This window comes from Bacillus rossius, chromosome 7 (genome assembly GCF_032445375.1).
Source record: "Bacillus rossius redtenbacheri isolate Brsri chromosome 7, Brsri_v3, whole genome shotgun sequence".
In the NCBI taxonomy this organism is placed as follows: Eukaryota; Metazoa; Arthropoda; class Insecta; order Phasmatodea; family Bacillidae; genus Bacillus; species Bacillus rossius.
Window position 1 is genome coordinate 55,623,614 of NC_086335.1, and position 6,927 is coordinate 55,630,540.

Here is a 6,927-nt window from a genome sequence, read left to right on the forward strand (position 1 = left end):
TCCGAATGTGAATTACATCACACTGATTATTTTATATTCGATGTGTTATCGTTGGGTTCGGCCGATGTAGATGGCTGCACCACTCGAGGCGTCATATTTCGTTCGTGCGCACTCATCACTTTAGGCCGCCTGGGCCTATTCCGTTGCATTTTTTTTTCGGGCTTCTATCCTTTTTTAATTGTTAGAACAGACATCTCTCTGCATCAGAAAGTCTATGTGGTCTGTTATGAAAAGGTGTCACTCGTTTCGTCATATTTTTCATTTTTTGTTTGGACATAATTTATTGCTGCTTGCATAAAAAAAATTTGTGCACGAAAAATTAAAGATTTTTTTATAAAACTGACGTCGTCCGACCGAAGGCCACCCCAAAGCCCGACCTGCAACAGCCAGTATCCGACCCCGCTAACGGAACGCACCCCTAGCCATGGCCCACCCGAGTCAGACGAGCACCGGAGCAACAGGTAGAATCAAGGATCATGCCCCAATTAATCAGCCACCTCGACCCCAGTTCATTATAAATCAGACACAATTTAATGGTAATACCACTTTTTATTAACCCCCCCCCCCCCCTTGGAAAGTGCGACGTAGGAGTGCCCGGGTCACTCACGTGTGAAAGTACGTGAATACATTTGTGAGTGTCTCCCTTGTGGCCTTCAGCCTAAATTAATTAGAGTATGGTGTAACATAATTATGACCTCCCCTTTTTTTGTGTATAACTCGCCACTGGAGCAGTCAACAAGTGACGAAAAGTCTCTGGTGTGATTCGTATTATTCAAACTTAATTTATGTAAACTTGTTAAATCTAATTCTAAGAAAGTATCTGCAAATTAGCTTAATCTGCCGTCACCCGACCTCTATGAAAGGTCCGGGGCGGTACCTGACGGGCGCTACGGGCGTCGCGATGCTGCTGTTGTCCGGAGGGGCGCCAGGCTAGCGGGCTTATAGGCCGTTGATGTTGGGTCGTGGGTACTCTGACCCCGCGTGCCTCGCCAGGTACACGGCTTGAATCTAACCTGATTGGGTTCTCCCTTGACTGTGAAAGCCGCTCGGCCGTGTGGAGGACGGGAGATTACGGAAAATGATCGTATACGAGTTGGTGAAAATACATTTAATTTGGGAGTTTCACCGGGGGTCCATGTGGGTACACGGTACGCTCTACAAGTCCGCTCCGCGGTTCAGTCCCGCTACAAAAAATCTCACCAACACTTGGCAACGTCTAGCGGTTACACAGTTAACAAGGAAAAAACACAACACTATGTGACAATGGTTACCGCGGCAGTCTCGCGGGACGTGGGTCGATGCTCGCTGAAGACGGCCAGCGCCGAAAGTTAACGGGTGTTGGGGAGGGGGGGGGGCTCGATGAGCGGGCTCCTAAGTTCGGCGAAACACTTACGTGAGTGATACGATACGCAGCACGGTATCACGATGAAGACGGTCGGGATAGGCCCGGTTCCGCAAAATACGCGCCGAGTCGACGTGGGCAGCGATGAATTAATAAAAGTATTAAAATTTGAAGGTGTGGTGCAGAATAAAAATAATCAATGAAACAAACTTGAATGCTGCCCACGGACACACGTCTGTTCCCGGCGCGGAGTGGTTGGAGACTGCCGAACATGGCCGCCTCGCAAGGAAGAGAAAACTTTCTCTTCTTTGTGAGTCGGTGTCAAAAAACTTATATTAATTGAATTTACTCTATTACCAGTTCAAACATGTTCCAGGTGCCCAATTAAAATGTAGCACCTGGTAATTGGGTGCTTAAGGCTTAACAATGGTTTTAATGTATTTAATTATTTAAATTGTGACATCAAGTTGGCGACTGTAAATTTACTAACATATTGTCCCACTGCGAATTGTTTTAGAGGGATTTCTCCTATTCTGACTTGATCATAGTCACGGGCATTTTAATTAAGGCCAGTGGCCGCGGTGACTGTTAATGAGGTTTGTTGTCTGCTCCGTGCGTGGTGTACTCGCCCGGAGTGGCTACGACGCACTTATTACATGTCGGGTAATTAGTAATTTCGTACTAATGGCTTTTCGCTTAATTGAATTATGGGTTCGAGCCTCCAGGGTTCCGTACCTTTAAATTTCATTACGTCTATTGGGGTCACGCCCGAGCCACTCGCCTGACTCAATCTGGCTGGGCAAGGGGCGCGCTCCGAAAACGGGATACGGTACTGGCGGTGCGGAGCACGGACTTAACGGCCATGGTCGGTACGACGTCAAATCTTAATTATTTAATGTACGAATTTAGAGCCACTTTCAATCTCTTGTTAATTATATAATTTCCGAATAATGTAAATTTAGAAACTTTGGCGCAAGAGAACGCTGAGGCTTCCCCTCGCACCAAGGGCAAACGCCAGTACCGAGCAACTCACGGACCGAGGCGGATGTGCGTCCCACGGGGAGTCTTCATCCTTTGTCTCCACTGAAATTCACTACTGGTAACTATAGTCATTATTCAAATACTTTTCGTTGCTTAAACTCCCCATGCGTACCCAGTCCTTTTTACGATGTAGGGCCTAACCCAGCCTCTTAAGTATAAACTCCCCGCACAAAGCATTACGCGGGGCAGTTCAGCATACAGCACGGGCCGACTCCCGCCACCAATGACTTTTTTGATAGTCGTCGAATGCACAGGCACCGGCAACAACGACGCATAGGACTTGTAACTAATTTAACTGCGAGCCGCGGTCCACACAGGTAAACCCGAGTACCGCCGCTTTTGCAATTTTCGGGATTGGCCGCCTCCAATCGACCTCCCCCTTAACATCGACTGGCGTGAGGGTTTAGATTAGTGACGGCGCGTCAGAGCGCCCAGTGTTAATTTAATGTATTCGTAGGTTAATTCAATGTGCATAGTGTAAATGTAAACTGCAGTTGTAACTGTTCGAACCAATTAAACTTCCACTCCGCACACTCCGTGCGCGACGTGTTACCAACAGTACAAAACCGAATCTGTGTGTATTATTGTGTGAACCTCCCTGATTCAGCCAGGAATCAATGTGTTATGCTGCGTAGGGCCTATAACGTGTCAATAGGCAGGGATCCCTCCAACCGTAACCATCGCCGATGGTCCTAGTGGGCCACGCAGGGGCAGTGGCTTAGCCAGGGGGGGGGGGGTTTTAGGAGTTCTCACCCCCCCCCCCCCCCCCCTTTGCCAATATTTTTTTCTTATCTGAAAGCAGGTTAGCTAAAAGCCTGGGTGTCTTACTGCTATCACCGGCCACTGCACTGGAGGGGAAGAGTAAGCGAGCCCTACCGATTCTCCTTCCCTTCCCCTACCCCTGTAACTAGCAGAAGTTATAAGTTGTGATGCCGTGACGGGTCCTAAGTTTTCAAATATCTTACACCTATTGTATTTAACCAGCGCGGTAATTATAATCAGGTGGTGACTGGGTAACTCTTCAAGCTAAAGCTAATTGTTTCCAGGAATAGACCAGTTCTGCGGGAACCCAACCATTTTTATTCGTTTTTTTTTTTTGTATTGTCGAGCTTCGAGCATGACTTATGATTTTGAGTGGACGTGGACAAGGCACTTGGATTGATTAAAATAACTTAAATTAATTTCTTACTTCATCACTTAAACAATTTTTTTTATTAAAAAATTAATAATATTTTTACTATTACAACATTTAAAGTTAAGTACCGAAAACTGCTCAATTAGCACTATTTTACACATTAAAATCCAAATTTTTCCAACTTTTGGTTAGACACAGAGCTATCCTGGCGCCCTACCCGATACACTTTCATTAAACACCAGCCTTCCCCGCTAGGATCCAAGCCCGGTCTCGAACACGAGAACCCGGGAGACGGCAAAACATAGTTTACACTCTAAAGTAAATTATAAAAGTTGTTTGAACCAAATCGACCATGTATTTTCGTTGCTAGCTCACTTCAACTGAAAGCTAGCCATGTTTACTGTGAATTTTAGCATTCGCTGCCACACGATTACGTTACGTCTTTGCGGGGATGCGAAAGGAGCATTTTGGCACCAGCATTGCTCCTGACTCTTACCGACTTGCTGACAACTAGTAAGTATTTGGGCAGAGGGCTTATTTTGAAGTGAATAATAAATTTGTTAATTCTTGTTTATTTAGACAATGGTCTTATTTCTCTATTTCTCTCTCTCTCTCTCTCTCTCTCTCTCTCTCTCTCTCTCTCTCTCTCTCTCTCTCTGCCGTTTTGCTCCTTACAATATAGGTACTATCGAGTCGAGGTTTGGCTTGCCAAAGAAGTTTTACTTCTATCATGTGTACATACTGAGTTACATATGCTCTATTTTTATTTCTCACAATTTTAAATTATTAATTACAGAAATTAAATATATTTAAAGAGTAAAATGTATGTATATAAAATTAATACAATCAATTTAGTTCATTTTACCATCATTATTTAATTAATATATTTAAACAAAAAAATTTTCAATGATACTTTTCTGAAATGTATTTACTGTCGAGCATGGTTTGTGATTTTATATTATGTCCTCCAATAGATAAGTTTTATGTCTTTATATCCCCAGAAAATCATTTTTCTCTTTTCTCTTTCGTGGATTCAGAGCACATTGCTCTGTCAGATGTTTTAAATCCCTTATATCTCTTTTCATAGAGTTTGTAATAGTCTCTACAGTTGTGAACAGTGTCTCGAGCTCTCGCCACGTGTCTGCAGTGATTTTTCATAAAAAGTATTATTTTTAATTCGAAAATGAAAAAAAATAATAATTGTTTCTTCTGATAAAAGATAAACAGCAAAGTAGATAATTATTACTTAGTAGCATTTTCGTAAATGTTTATTTTTATAAAACCTCGCTTAATTGTGTAATTTAACATTTTGAATATATTTAATATTTATAATTTATTATTGCAAGAAACAAAAAAATCAATAATAAACAGTAGAACTTGACATAGAACCCAAACCATCACATTGATAGGCCTATATCATGCATCTGACCAATGCACTAAGCCACTCTTATGAAAATATCTACATGAAAAACATACATTATAAATTCTGTTTAAAATCATTAAAGAGATTTTTCTCGCTTCCTAGGGCGCTCTCAGGCGAGATATTTGAAGACTTTGAAAGAAGTACCTATACTCACACAGTTTATGCCTAATCGGTTAGGCCCGACTCGTCGGACCCTCCCGTTGTTATATTTAATTACTGGATTAAAAATCACATTAGAAAAAATTTACACATTTTTAAGATTAAAATTCACAGAAAACTAATATTCTTGTTTTAAATAGCCTACGCACTTAACATTTAAAACATGCTTTCTTATGAGAGATATCAGTTTGGGATCTGTATCTTAAGATTCCGATTTTTAACTTAACTGCGGCAAAGTTACAAATTATTGTTATGCATTTAACCCCGTAAAAGCTTCAAAATAAATAATAAATCATAAACTGTAACCGAAAATTACAACGCAATTAAGTTTTAAAAAATAAGCCCACTTTTCTACGAAACTCCCAATTTAACACAAGGTTAATAATGGGTTTCACTAATACTAGGACCGTTAGTTCGCAGGCCGCCGCGAACTTCACTAAAGCCCACCGCACACGGTACAATATTTTCTACTTGTTTGCTTACTGGTTTCTGTACTGTGTAGGCTACAAGCTGTCTTTATCCACGCAATTCTGGCACCAAAGGACATGCAGAATTTTAGAAATCGTTATTTATTTGGAAAATTCTTGAAATGTTCACTGAAGTGTATATATACATGTTAATGTGGCTTTTAAAAAAGGAAGCATTTCTAGTTTGTTTTTTTTTTTGGCTGGAAAGAATTATATTTTACCACCTAAAATTACAAATACTAGGAGTGTTTACATTATTTAATTTCGGGGAGGATTAAACCACTTTACCCCCTGTTTGTTTTTAAATCGTTTCCTTTAGTTGGTGGGAGTGATTTTATATATATATATATATATATATATATATATATATATATATATATATAATTTCGAGGGAGGGGGAATATCCCTCCAAATCCCCCCTCCAACGAGTATGCCTCATAAGTACACAGAACAGACGCGAGTTTCCCCCCCCCCCCCCCCCTCCCGCTTGCAATAAAATTACAGATTGGCCGTTTTAATTCCCATTGTTACACCCAGTGTGACCAAAAACTCGAGTGGTATCTGTTTATGAAAGCATTTAAGAAGATGTAGATGTCGACATGGTAATTCTGCTAGCACGTTTCGTTTTTTGTGATCAAGGGGTCATAGTGCCTGATTTCCGACTCTGGGTTTGTGGATTTGTGTCATACCTCGTGAATGGGTGGTTTTAGAATTATCTAATTAGTTTGTAAACCGTACCCACTAAACCTTTCAGAATAATGAAAGAAAAAAGTAGCCAAAATTGTGTTACTGAAGCTCGAAATTATCGTTTGACTCGTATTTCAATTTTATCTTTAGTCGTAAAATTGTATGGTCGTTCCAAAATTACTCGCAGCACGACGAAAAGACTGCTCGCCAATTCATGCACTTGCGCGTGCGAGCGTTGCATATATCACGTAGCACAGTTACGCCTAGAATGCCACGTTCGTTCAATGACACGACACCGATTGTTGATCTTTCGTGTCCAGCCAATGGCGTGAATCACAATTCAAGCAGCGGCCCTATCTCGTGTTTGGCCTCGTCGGTGTCCAGAAGGTGGATCATAGTCGTGGACAGGGGCGACTCCAGGGCGGGGCAACCGGGCAACCGTCCAGGGCCCCGCGCCTAGAGGGGCCCTACAACGGCCTTTCCATTTTTATTTTCCATTTCCGTCTAATTTTATACAAACAATTATGAACGTTAATAGTAAAAGGAAGAATTAAACTGTTATTAGCAAATTGTTTAAACTGTTCGGAAATACCTTACAATTTCAATTGAGTTTTAATGATTTAACATTGGAAATACTTTAAAAATTCATATTCTTTGAAAAGTGTTTATATAT